Below are 14,191 nucleotides of genomic sequence, written 5' to 3'. Positions count from 1 at the left end.
GGCCGACTTCGGCTCAGGTCACGATCTCACACTCTGTGAGTTCGAGCCCCGCGTCGAGCTCTGTGCTGACCGCTCACAGAGCCTGGAACCTGTTTCAGATTCTGTGTCTCCCTCTCTCTCTGACCCTCCCCCATTCATGCTCTGTCTCTCTCTGTCTCAAAAATAAATGAACTTTAAAAAAAAATAATAAATTAAAAAAAAAAAATAAAGGCCATCTTTATACCCTCCCACTTGTCCAAGGTATTTACATTTGTTATCAGTTTGAGCTTCTGGGCACTATATAGGTAGAAAGAACCTTACTTAAAACAGGAAGCTGTGACCCTGAATTCTTATTTAAAATAAAATTATAGCATTAATATTTTCTAGCACTGCTTAAGGGAATCAAGTTGTTTACACTAGAAACAATGGGGATACAAATCAAAGCAGGATTCGTTTTTACGAGACCCATAGGAAAATGCTGGCTCCTAGAATACATAATGCTGACTTAGAAGGGTTAAAGCAATTTCCTAACAGGCTAGAGCCTACCTTGGCTGATTCTGTACTATGCTAGCACAAAGCCTAATCTTTAGTGATTACCACTATCATTCAATCAAAAGACTTGTCAGTTACTCCATTTCTAATCAAAGTATTAGGGCAAATGTGTCAGAGGACATAACACACCAGAGGCACTAAACCCCAACTACCCATGCAGTAGCTCCTGACTTTAAGGTTTGGACCACTAAGGTCCCAACTGACAGGCTGATGGAGTAAAGAGGTAGGAAGGAGCCCGATACTCAGTTTGGACAAATTTAAAAAATTAATTAATTAAAAAAAAAAAAAAGAAAAGAAAGCTAGGGACTTTCTGGAATGGAGGTATTCCCTGAGAGCAGTTTTTCCTTTTTAAATTTTTTTTTCAACGTTTTTATTTATTTTTGGGACAGAGAGAGACAGAGCATGAACGGGGGAGGGGCAGAGAGAGAGGGAGACACAGAATCGGAAACAGGCTCCAGGCTCTGAGCCATCAGCCCAGAGCCCGACGCGGGGCTCGAACTCACGGACCGCAAGATCGTGACCCGGCTGAAGTCGGACACTTAACCAACTGCGCCACCCAGGCGCCCCCAGTTTTTCCTTTTTAAACCTTCCCCCTCAATCCTAATCCTTCTCTTCACCTTTCTCCACATGTTTTTCCTTCTTTTCTCTTTAGTTTACCCTATATAGAAAATGTAATGTGTTTTTAGTGTTGCTGCCTCACACATTTTTTGGAAAGTTGCTAGTCAATAAGTAGAAACTTAAGATATACTTAATGAAGTGAAATGAATTGTTCCATGTCTCATACAAGGCACAAAGCAAGGGCCGGAACTATTACGCACAGGACAAAGGACACTAAATTTCTGATCTCAAGAATTAAATAGACAAAATGGATTATTTTAAATCATTTTTAAAAGGCATGCTAATTCAAAGGCAAGTTAAGCAGAAGAGAAACAAGTCCGACTACATTTTCTCACTTTTTCCTTTCTCACCAAAGTCTTCTTGGGAGTAAAATTTCATTTTTTTAAAATCCTCCTTATTCTATTGCTGTTTCAAAGAGAATTAAAATAACACCATAGAAGAGGTCATTTCCACCTCAGGGAATTTTAAAGCTACGCCTTAGCCTCAAGCCCCCTGACTGGTTTACAAGTACTCTGCCAGTTAGTAGCAGAAGTAGGATCCAAACCACTGGACTCCAGGTTCCAGAGATCTGCCCACAAATTTATTTATTTAATTATTAATTTAATTATTTATTCCACAAAATACGTACTGAGCACCTACAGTGTGCCTGCACTGTTTTAGGTGCTTAGGGTACATCAGTGAATAAAACAAACATCCTTGCCTGGGATGCTCACACACTAGCTGTGCCCACACACTTGTGCCCCACACTAGCTGTGAGACACACACTCATCATAATAGTATTATTACATTTTTACAGGGGTGCCTGGGTGGCTCAGTCGGTTAAGCTCTGACTTCAGCTCAGGTTATGATCTCGTGGTTCGTGGGTTTGAGCCTCACGATGGGCTCAGTGCTCACAGTTCAGAGCCTGGAGCCTGCTTCAGATTCTGTGTGTGTGTGTGTGTGTGTGTGTGTGTGTGTGTGTGTGTGTCCCTCTCTCAAAAATAAATGAACGTTAAAAAAATTTTTAAAAATTACATTTTCTCCAGAGGGTCCTTTTCTCAATTATAAGTGTGCTAAAGAGGGGGGAAAAAGTACTTATCTTCTGACATTCACCTTCTGCTATGTAAGAAAGTAATCTCTTTTATCCCTGCCACACCATCCCAGCCCTAGGGATTCCAAGGTTTAAAATAGACAAGCTCTTACAGAAACCTCTGATAGAGTTAGCACCTTCTCAGGCTGGAAACTTCCTTCAGTGCCGGTTTCCTAAACTTAAAAGCACCAGTGGGGGTGGGAGTTCTCTTCAAAGACCTCACTGCAGTAACCGTGGAGGAAGAGACCACACTTTCGCCGACGTCCTCACACACACCCAGTTGCTCGTCTACCTCGGCTCTTTCCCCTCATCCGCACCCCCCTCTATCGTTAGGCTCACCACCCAGCTACCCCATTTACACTCCTACATGTCACATGTCACCCATCAAAGCCCACTCTCCGTGTTCCGCCGGGGGCACTAACCTCCTTTCACAGCCCTTCCTCTCCCCGCCCCCGGAACAATTTCTCAGCAGTCACTTTTTACCGAAATAAGTTTGTCCTGCATTTCCTAACAGCCTTGCCCCAAATACAACACCTTGACTTTGCTTCGAAGCGCTTCCCATTCTGTCCTCCGAGCCTCAGGAGAGTTCTGGGGTGGGCAGGAGACCAAATTTGGCGCGAGACCAAATTTAGAGACAAGCAGCCTCCAGCTCGGGCCCGGGAGCGGGGCGAAGCGTGCGAGGCGCCCAGCGCGCAAAAACGTAAGGAGGCACTCTGCACCCGTTGGACCCCGAAAGTGAGAGCCCCTTTCATTTTGCGCCTAAGAGCCTCACTCGCTTCACCCCGGTCCCAGCCCTGTTTTTACTGCCACCCTTTCCTCAACATCCCCCAAAGTCATCACAAGCTGAGCCCCCCCGCGTGTCTAGCCCTCCCCGTGCACAGCCCCAAGTCCTGGGGAGTCCACCTCGCTAAGGGCCCCCGCAGGTGCCACCGCCCACCCGCGCGTCCTCCCGGCTCTGGGGCTCCCGCCCACCCGGCCCACCCCGCCCTCCAACGGGAGTCCCCAACCCCGGGCCCGCCCCCGCCGCTCCTCCTCCCGGACACACCGCCCTCCCCGCCGCAGACGCGGTCCTAGCCGGGGGCTCGCTCGTCCCATCGCCCCCTTTCGTCCAGCCCTCGGACGGGAAGGGGGCGCCCCGCTACCCCCGGCCAGGCAGGTAGTTGCCCCTCCGCTTCCACCCAATTCTCTGATCCCTTCGCCTCTCCTTCCCTTAGGCCCCGCGTGGCGAGGTGCCGAGGCCGGGCCCCACCGCCCGGCCCGGGCTTGTTTACTCACTCACCCTCCATCCCGAGCCGCAGGGACCCGCCGCTAGGACGCCTGCGCGCCGCGGCCCCGCCCCCGCGCTGCGGCCCCGCCCCGCGCCCCCTTTCGGCGCCTGCGCACTGCGCCGCCAGCGCCCCGCCGGTGGGGCCACCTGGGCTTCCTTCTTCGCACGTCTGTCGTTTGGCGCCAATACCCCGACCTCAAGAGTTCGAAGTGATGCCGCCAGAGCACGACGTTTTCCAAGACGGTGCTGTCAGGGGACAGGGAGGGTTCTCGGGGAGCCTCCCAGAGCCACTAATATCTTGTTGGAGACCTTATCCAGCTGTTGTACCATCCTCACACGCTGGCGACGAACCACATTTCGCTTCAGCATTTGCAACCAACCCCAAACCCCTTCATACTGATCCCTCACACCTACCAATACCTCCCGACACCCGTCTATGAGCTCTAAATTATCCTTCTTGCTTTATTTCCATGAAAAGTTTTCCCCGTCACTTAGATTCAAATGAATAGCCTTGTGTCAAAGTATCTTCTGCAATTGCAGGATACCTGTTAGTTACAAAGGAAAAGAATAGTAACTTTACAGGACAGAAAGCTGGCGGATATCACGTTAAGCCAGTGATCAAAGTTCGCATCACTAGTGATGAGGTACCCCTCAATATGAGGCAATGAGAGAGACACAAAATCCCTTCTGTAGTATTCTTGAAGAAGAAACGCATAAGCTGAATTTAATCACGAGGAAGCATCAGACAAATCCAAAATAAGGGGCAGTCTACAAGATAACTGGTCAGTATCTTTTTATGTATATATATAAGCACATTTCTGTCTTTAACTTTGTTTTTAATGTTTATTTATTTTTGAGAAAGAGCGAATGGGGGAAGGGCAGAGAAAGGGAGGGAGACAAAGGATCCAAAGTGGCTCAGTGCTGACAACAGAAAGCCCTATGCAGGGCTGGAACTCAGGAAAGGTGATATTATGACCTGAGCTGAAGTTGAAGGCTTAGCCGACTGAGCTACCCAGGTGCCCCAACTGGGCAGTATCTTTTAAAAATGGGATGGTCGTGAAAGACAAAGAGTGAGGAACTGTCCCATATTGTATTGGAGGAGATTGAGGAGACAGGACAATTAAATGTAATGTGTGATCCTGGATTGAATCCTGGTGGGGAAGAGGGACACTGGTGGGATAATTGATGAAGTTAGAATAAGGTCTGTAGACTAGTTAAAATTATTTTATCATCTCAGTTCCTGGTTTTGGCAATTGTACTTCCTCAACATTTGAGGAAGTTGGCTGATGGGCATATGGGAGCTGTCTACCATTTGCAACTCTTTTGTAAATCTGAGGTTGTTTCAAAATATAAAGTTAAAAAATGAAACCTTAAAATACAGAATAACATTACCTTGAAATTTTCTCAAAGTGCATAATTACAAAAGCCTATAATGTGCATTTTTTTTCCAGAAAATCTTCATAACTCTGTGAAATAGGGAGGAGTTCAGTTTTACACACGAGACTGTTCTGGCATAAAGAACTTAAAAGACTTGCCTTACACAGATGAAAAATATCTCCTGTCAGGTCTTACACTTATGTCTCTGAATTCCAGATTTTGTGCTCTTTTCCTTATATCAGAAACTTTGGCTTTGCCATTTTTTCTCTTGCCTCTATCTGATTAACTACCAAATCAAAGCAACTATTCCTTCATAAATAGCAATTTGCAGTAATATCCCTTTCCATTCCCCCTGCCTTCTACTTCAGTGGTTTTCAAGCTTGGATCACATTTACATTACCTGGGGAGCTTTAATAAGTACTGATGCCTGCCTCCCACCTCCAGAGAGTCTGATTAATTGGTCTGGGGTATGGCCTGGGCTTCAAGAGTTGTAAGAGAATCCCAAATGATCCCATTGTGTAACCAAGTTTCAGAACCATTATGCTACATAAATAATTGTTGAAATAAGGAAGGTAGTTAAAAGAGGGAGAGGTAGGCAGCAGGTGAAAGAAAAGAAAGAAAGAAAGAAAGAGAAAGAGAGAAAGAAAGGAAGGAAGGAAGGAAGAAAGAAAGAAAGAAAGAAAGAAAGAAAGAAAGGAAGAAAGAAAGAAAGAAAGAAAATTCTAATTATCTAAGGAGAGATGTTCAGATGATTGTCAGGACTGAGACTGGGGAGATTTGGGAACCATCAGCTCACTGCTGGTAACCAATACCATGGGAGTGGACAGCGTTGCTCTAGGAGAGTAAGCCAAGTGACAAGAGGAGAGACATAAGAAATTTTGTGATTACAAAGAAAATATGGTTACAGAAAGATTTTGGAGCAGGATGGTGAGGAGGTTTGCGTCAAAGTTGTAGATCAGAGTCATGCAACCCAGTTCAAGCTCCACCTCCTGGCTAAGCCTCCCAACCCTCCTGGATCTCCCCCTGCTGCGTTCCCAGCATCACTTCATGCTGTTACCATTATGCTACATGATACTTGACACAGGACTTTCATATCCACCATGATTCTTGACACAGGACTAAATCAGGCTTTAGTAAGTGATTAGTGCAGGATTTCGAAAGCAACTTCCCACATCACCACTAAGCATGGGGTTCTTGGGGGAAATTTGTCAATTGGTTCCTCCTCATTGTGATGGGAGAGGGGTTTTTTCCTGAGACCAGGGTCTTCCTTAGCTGACCATGGTCCATGACACACTATCGGCCAATGCTTGTTTGGCCAACTCTTCCAACCCTTCAGGTCTTTGTCCTATAAATTCATAGAAAAACTGTTGGCAAGTTGTTGGCAACTGGACCTTTGAAAAACAGTACCATCACCTCTGCCCCACTCCTCCCAGCCCCACCCCCAGGCAGTTAATAGGAGAAAGGAATAACTATGTCACTCCTGGCTTCCAGTTGCTCATCTTGCTCTTAAATCCAAGGCCTCTGGGGCCGAACGGAACTGGACAAAGTGTGCTGAGTAGTCTAATGGGGCTGATTCTTTTTCTGAAAATTTCTTATTGTGGAAAAATAAAATTATGTGTTTAATTTCTGAAACCTGATGCCTGATTTGCCTTGGCAGCCATTCTCCCAGGCTTGGCCAAGAGTCCAGCAATACTAGTATACTGATTAATACCAGCTCAGCTTGCTCCCTGGAGAAGAAGAGCATTATTTACTTGACCATTTTCTTAAATCCTTTTTAATTTGCGTGTATTTTGACATGATCTTGCTGGCTTTAACATGCTATATCTGACCATGAGCCCCAGTGAAGCCCTGGGGAAGATTGTTCTGCTTTGTGTGCTCATGTCCCCATCACAAAGCAAGATTTTGTTCTATCCAGTGATTAGAAATGACATGTCACGTGTTGTGTTCCTTTTGGGGCTGTCACGTTCTAAGTGTACTTTTGTCCCCTGCTGGTCTTCAGGCCACTGGTAGAAAGGGAAGAAGATGATGCTTCCCAGAATTCAAACAGAGCTTTCTGCACTATTCTCTCCTCCTTTCCAACCTCTTTCCCTTCCTCCTTCCAGCCCCCTTTGGATGGTGACCCCTGGGCTCATAATGCCCCTCCCTCGTGAAGCCCACAGGGAGATCAAATAGCGTTTCTCTAAGGGGACACAGGGGACCGAGGAAAGGTTGGGCCCCAGACAGTCCCTGACAGGGAAGCATAAACACAGCTGTGGAGATGGGAGCAGGGAGCAAACTATCCTCCCTTCCCCCTCCCCAGTTCCCACCCAGAAGCAGGGGAAGGCCACCCTGCTGTGGAGAAACAAACAACAAAACAAAGCAAAGCACAACCTAAAAGCCTGCATGAAGGTCACCAGAAACTGGGGCTGCTGCCCAGGCGTTGGTGGGGCCAGCTGAAGTGCCAGACCCCTCCCTGAACACTTACAGGCAAAGGCAGCTCTAAAGCAAGTTGAGGTCTGGACGTTACTGAGCCTGAAAACATGGCTCAATTTTTGAAGCCTCTCCACTCCTGGACATTTTGTCCTCTGATCTCAAAAAACCCAGCTATCCGCCCCAGGTACTTAGCTCCTGACCCCTAGTTGCATAGGGATCATAATAATGCATTCAATTCAGCAAGTAAGAACAGGCCCACAATAAACCCTTGTTCGTGGCTGTTTGTTATAAGTTTAAACTCTGAACCTCCAAGCCAAAATTCAGAAAGGGCCTCCTTAGCCTTTGTTAATTACAAAATAAATAATTCCAGCAGGAAGGGACTTTCTCTTTTGGGGTTTACTTGGGTGGGATTCATGCCTCACTTTGCACATACTCTGAAGGCTCCAACCCCACAGCTAGGGTGGTGCTGCCCGTTCTTGCTCCCTTGGCACAGTTAGTGCAGGGCCTTGATCTCACGGGACACGCCTTTGGCACAGCCTTGCCTGGGAAGTAGCCCTGATCGGGTGGACAGCTAATGAGCTATGCTTCCTTTCTGGCCATCAGGGTCCTCAACTGTAAAACTGCAGAACTAGAGAAAACATGACAGTCTTCAAATACTGTCCATTCAGTATGTGCCCGGCATTGTGCTGAGTGCTTTACAATTGGTCATCTCATTTCATATGAAGCCAGTAATATTCTTATCCTCATTTTATAACTGAGAAAAATAAGGCTTAAAGAGATTCTGGAACTTGCCCCCAAGGTTACCCAGCTGGTGTGGCCAGGATTTGGGTCCAGTCATTCTGACCCCCAAACCCATGCTCTGAACCCCGGCCACTCTACTTCCTCCTTTCTCTGAGATCTTCTAGCTCTGACATCATGATTCTGGATTCTCTCCATGACTTTCTGTTCTCACCAGTGGTGCCAGAAAGAGAAATGTGTTTGGGACTCTGCAAGTTCAGAGGAAAACAGTTCCTGAAAGGCAAGGGGCTCCTTACTCCCTCTGTACTGGAGATACCAATCAAAGCTGGACACTCGACAGACCCCCATATCAGTAGGGAACAGCCTATGTGGAAGACAAAAAAAAAAAAAAAAAAAAAATCCTAGCCAGACAGGAAAGGGGAGTTCCTCTTGTTTCTGTAACTTCCCCTTCTCTCTTCCCTGGCTTATCAGCAGGGTCTCACACTGCTGATACTATGGCCCTTTGAATCCTAGTCTAGCTAGGATGGAACACCAGGTCACAGAGACACTTTTGGAGCAAGAAAAGTACATTACATACATCTACAGATTACATCCACGACACTGTACATAAAGGAACATAGAATACATTTATTTACGTGTTTAACAAATCACCTTTAACATTCATGTAATCATTAGATATTGGACTGGGTGTGAACCTACGTTATTTTGTGTAATCCTTGCAAGATGCCTGAGAGGTGGGTATTGTCCCCATTTTACAGAGAAGGGCATTGAGAGGGAGATTGAAAACATTGGACATGGCCACATGGCTGGTAAGTAGGAGAGCTAGAATTCTATCTGGCTTTGAAGTCTCTATTCTTTTAAATAAAGAGTACTGTGTAATGAGGGGTGCCTGGGTGGCTCAGTCAGTTAAGCATCCAACTTTGGCTCAGGTCATGATCTCACAGTTTGTGAGTTTGAGCCCTGCATCAGGCTCAGTGCTGGCAGTTCAGAGCCTGGACATTGCTTCAGATTCTGTGTTTCCCTCTCTCTCTCTGCCCCTCCCCCCAACCTCTCTCTCTTTCCCTCTCTCTCTCTCTCTCAAAAACAAATAAAATATGGGGTGCCTGGGTGGCTCAGTCGGTTAAACGTCTGACTTTGGCTCAGGTCATGATCTCTTGGTTTGTGGGTTTGAGCCCCCCCATTGGGCTGTGTGCTGACAGCTCAGAGCCTGGAGCCTGCTTCGGATTCTGTGTCTCCCTCTCTCTCTGTTCCTCCCCTGCTCGCACTCTGTCTCTCTCTCTCTCTCTCTCAAAAATAAATATTTTAAAAATTTTTTTAAATAAATATATAAAATATTTAATAAAATAAGCAATAAATAAATAAATAAATAAATAAATAAATAAATAAATAAAATTGTGTATTGAAAAGAACAGAATTATAGAACTGGAAGGATCCCAGAGTATCTTGGAAATACAATTGTCATAACCATATATGTTACACCTTATGATAGTGACTACCATTTATCAAATGCTTACTAGCACCGGGCATTGGGTCAAATGCTTGACCTGCATTATCTTTACTGCTAGGTGAGATACACAATGGTAACCCTATTTTGCAGATAAGAAAACACGCCCAGAGGAGTTAAGTAATTGCAGAGGGTCACATACAGCTACATAAGTGATGGAGATGGCTCCAAACTCAAGTCTACTTGACTCCAAAATGTGTTCTGTTAACCACTAAGGTAATAGAAATAATAATTAATAATAATAATAATAATAATAATATATAATATGTAATTAAATATCATTATAATTATATAATAATTGATTATAATATATAATTATAAAGCATTATATAATTATATAATGCTTTATAATTATATATTGTAATTGATTATAATTATATGATAATAATAATATTATATACTGCTCTAAGTGCTTTAAATCTTATAACTTATAGGTATTATTACTATTCCCATTTTACAGGTGAAGAAAATCTTGCCTTTTGTAGTATTAAGCTCACATCACAGATACCACAAGTGTTCAACACAACATATGTGGGATGTTAAGATCTAGAAAATGTTTTTTGTTTTTTGTTTTTTGTTTTTTTTTCAACGTTTATTTATTTTTGGGACAGAGAGAGACAGAGCACGAACGGGGGAGGGGCAGAGAGAGAGGGAGACACAGAATCGGAAACAGGCTCCGGGCTCTGAGCCATCAGCCCAGAGCCCGACGCGGGGCTCGAACTCCCGGACCGTGAGATCGTGACCTGGCTGAAGTCGGACGCTTAACCGCCTGCGCCACCCAAGCGCCCCTAGAAAATGTTTTTTGTGTGTGTGTTTGTTTTTTTTAAATGTTTATTTATTTTTGAGAGAGAGAGAGAATGTGAGCAGGGGAAGGCAGTGAGAGCAGCTGTCAGCACAGAGCCTGATGTGGGGCTCAAACTCATGAACCACGAGATCGTGACCTGGGCCAACAGCAAGAGCCAGTTGCTCAACCAACTGAGCCACCCAGGTGCCCCAAAAATGTTTTATTTCATAATATCATGAGTTTTTTTCATTGTCCATCTAATGCATTAAGGTGTTGGGGAAAAGGATGTGAAAAGATGCTGTCTGTAAGTGAAACAAGCATAGTCAGGAGAGGGATCATACAGAGGGAGGAAAGTCCTCTGGCATGAGGAATCCTGTCTGGTTACCCTTCCGGCCTGTCTTTTGCATCCCTTTCTATTTGGTTCTTTCTAGCAGGCTGGCTAACGGGTTCTATCAGGTATTGTGGAGCAGAGGTTAAGTACTCTGGCTTCAGCATTAAGAAGACCTGGATATCTGCCAATATTAGTTGCATGAGCTTGGATAAATTACTTAACTTTTCAGTTTCCTCATCTGGAAAGTGGATTGCTATGGTACCTGATTTAATAGAGTTGTGAATTTTACTCTATCTATCTATCTATCTATCTATCTATCTATCTATCTATACTTAGGCTTCACACCCAGCATGGAGCCCAACTTGAGGCTTGAACTCATAACCCTGAGATCAAGACCTGAGCTGAGATAGAATCGAACACTTAACCAACTGAGCCACCCAGGTGCCCTAAGTCATGAGTTTTAAATGAAACAATCTGTATGAAGTACCAAGGATACTGGTGGGCATCATCAGGGCATCTTCATGTTACTTAACATCTAAACTCTTGGGGTGCTGGGAGCAGGTAGAAGCGTTCCTGCAGATGGTTTCATAGGACAGTCCTGAGGAACGGAGGAAGAGTGAAAGCAACCCTGGCGTCTGGCAGCGGGTCCTGAGAGCAACCATGAGTCAGCCCCAGGTGCCGAGGGACCAGCAGTGTTCTCAGCACTGCTGGGCGTGGGCTATGGTCACTTGGCCATGGTCCTCTTCAGTCATGCTGTCTGAATGTCCTTCTTATAAATCTGGTCTGGTGGGGTTTTTTTTCCCCTTTCAGAAAAACAGCCTCCACCATATGATGTCATGGTCCAGCCTGGATCTGGGAAGGAAGGGAGGAGGAGGTTGTATGTATGTAGTTGGGTAAAGCAGCATCTTCTTATTTCTGGAGGGGTCTATCTGGCCCTGGAAGAAACTCTCTATCCTTTTCTCCTCTTTTCAACCTCATTTTCAAGACCCAGTAAGAAATCAATATTCAGATGTAGATTGAGAGGGAGGTGATACATCACAATGGTTAAGACATGAAGCTTAGCATCAAGCAGTCCCAGGTTTAAATCCTGACTGTCAGTTGCTACCTTTGAGGCCTTGGGCACATCATTCCTGTTTCCCCATTTTACCCACAAACAAGATAATTTTAATGTTACGGTGGTAAGGTTTTAAGACATATTTGCAAAGCTCAGCACATGTGTCAGAGAACACACTATGCATCACATAGTAATTGTTCAATAAATGGTAGCTACATTAAGAACCAGCATTTGATGAGGAATATGGCCTAATCATTTTCTCTGCTTCTTCTAACTTGAGAGCCAAAGTTTTCTCCAATAACCATTCTTCCCTCTGTGGGATGGCCATACTCACACTGAGTGTTCCTTCATTCTGGAGATGAGGAGATGGGGAGAGATGGAGCTGTGTCCCTACATCTTTGTCTTCCCTCCCTTAGCTAGCTGGCTCCCCAGCTGCAGCTCTTCTGGTTCTCTCTGCTACCTCCCTGCCCTCTAAAGAAATCTGTTTCCTCTCTCCAGCTTGGAAGGATCAGCCCCTCCCAGCCAGGACTTCTGGCTCCCCTGACCCTGACTCTCCCCCACATCCTCTCCTGAGCTCTGGTCTTTATTTTGCAGACAGCTGGAGAAGAGGCCAGCATATGTGAATGTCTCTACATGGTAGAGATGCTGATTCCAGGATGCTCTGCATGCAATTTCATTGTGTAGGAGGCCCCCAGTGCTTTTTACTCCACATTATGTTGTTCTGGATTTGGGTGTAGGGGGAAGGGTGAAGATTAAAAATGGCACTTCTTTTAAGGATCAACTCACCTCTCTTCTTGTTTCAGGCAGGATGTCCCTTCCCCTGTAACAAGAAGGGGAATTTACTTGGCAGTAGGATCTCTATCAAGGAAAAGTCAGTCTAGGTTGGGGCCATAAATCTCAGGTTAATGTCCAGCTGGACCAGAACTAGATCCCTCTCTTCCTAAGCAGTAGGAGTGGGTGTGGAATATGGACAGAGGACTAAGGAAGTGTGTAGGAAACAAAGACCAGACTCCACTGGATATGAGACAAAAAGACTACAGATAATATTATACTACAGTTAAAAGAAAAGAGGCACATCTGTATGTGCTATTGTGAAAAGAAGCCCAAAACATGTTATTAAAGTAAAAAAAAAAAGTCATCAAACAACAGAGATATTATATCCCATTTATGTTTTTTTTTAAGTCCAAAATATATAGGGAAGTGAGAAAGGAATAAAGGTATAAAGTTTTCTGTGTTTAAATATTTTGCAATGAGTATATACTTGTGTATTACCTGCAATTAGAAAGTATATTTTTGGGCTGCCAGGGTGGCTTAGTTAAGTGTAAGATTTTGGCTCAGGTACTAACAGCTCAGAGCCTGGAGCCTGCTTCAGATTCTGTGTCTTCCTTTCTGTCTACCCCTTCCCTGCTCACACTCTGTCTCTCTCTCTCTCTGTCTCTCTCAAAACAAATAAACATTAAAAAAAAATTAAGTATATTTTTATAGCAGAAAGTATGTTTTTAAGGCAGCAGTAGGGTTTAAAAGGGAAGGGAAGAGGGCGTCCATGGGTGGAATACAGGATTTGCATAAAAGAACCAGCTTCTGTCCTTAATGAAGCCCTTCTCTGTCCCCTCCTTGCAGAACATAGGACTGTCTTCTATGGCAAAGCGAAGTCTCTGGTCCTCTTTCAGCCCCATAGTACCCCAATACCAGACCCCCAGTTACCAGGATGCCCTCAGGAGTCAATGAAACAGCCAAATGTCCAACTGGTAAGGAAAAGTAGGAAGAGGAAAATCAGGAGGAGGGAAAATTCCCAGATTCTCCAATGGGAAGGTTAGACTCCCAAGTTCAGGAATGACTACATCAAACTTCCCTTTGGAGGTCTCCATGTCATGCTCCAGGCTAAAGATAACATTTTCTACTGAGTCACCTATATTTTCCCTTTTGATTCTAAGGTCATTTTATATATGAAAATGTTGACCTCCAGAGATATGAAATGACCTGCCCAAGATTACACAGCAACACAGAAGCAGAACTTGCCTTTAGAATCCCAACCAATGCTCGTTTGTGTTTGTTTGTTTGTTTGTTTGTTTGTTTTTATCAAACGATACTATACTGCCCTATTTAAAACCCAGCATTTATTTTCGTCAACTTTAATCTTGATCCCCAACCCCATTCCTAATTCACGGTGGGCTCAGGTGTTTCTGGCCCCAGCCCAGTGGAAATGGTTTGTTTTGTTTTCTGTCCCTCCATGCTTTCCCTTCCCATCTTATCACCCAGAGATCCCCCTCTTGACCATGTTTCCTTCTTGAAAAGGGCAGTCATGGGTGGGAGGAAACGAATGGATTCGGTCCCTGGCCTGATGTGGCTCTGAGGCTGTCTGGCTCTTTCCTGCACATTGCAGAAGATGACAATCACCAGGAGGGCTTTGGGGTTCCTGCCAACTGGGCCACCTCCTTTCTTCTTTGGGATGCCTTATCAAGGCAACCTCTTGACCCTAGTGATGGAGGAGGACAACAGGCTTTTA

The 14,191-nt window shown here is 44.9% G+C and overlaps 1 protein-coding gene across 2 annotated transcripts in view; it reads right to left on the bottom strand.

The window, feature by feature from the left end:
- The window catches only part of EZH1 (enhancer of zeste 1 polycomb repressive complex 2 subunit), a 30,533-nt gene extending 26,985 nt beyond the window's left edge, over positions 1-3,548 (bottom strand). Inside the window, exon 1 of one of the 2 annotated variants that reach the window (XM_047845566.1) lies at positions 3,498-3,548. The gene's annotated coding sequence lies outside the window, so the exon portion shown is untranslated. Of the gene's footprint in view, positions 1-2,331; positions 2,354-3,497 lie in introns of those variants that run through there. The other variant, XM_047845567.1, reaches the window with a different exon arrangement.
- Between the last annotated feature and the right edge of the window lie 10,643 nt (positions 3,549-14,191).

The sequence above is a fragment of the Prionailurus viverrinus genome, unplaced genomic scaffold (assembly GCF_022837055.1).
Source record: "Prionailurus viverrinus isolate Anna unplaced genomic scaffold, UM_Priviv_1.0 scaffold_35, whole genome shotgun sequence".
In the NCBI taxonomy this organism is placed as follows: domain Eukaryota; kingdom Metazoa; phylum Chordata; class Mammalia; order Carnivora; family Felidae; genus Prionailurus; species Prionailurus viverrinus.
This window is presented reverse-complemented; position numbering and strand designations above follow the sequence as displayed.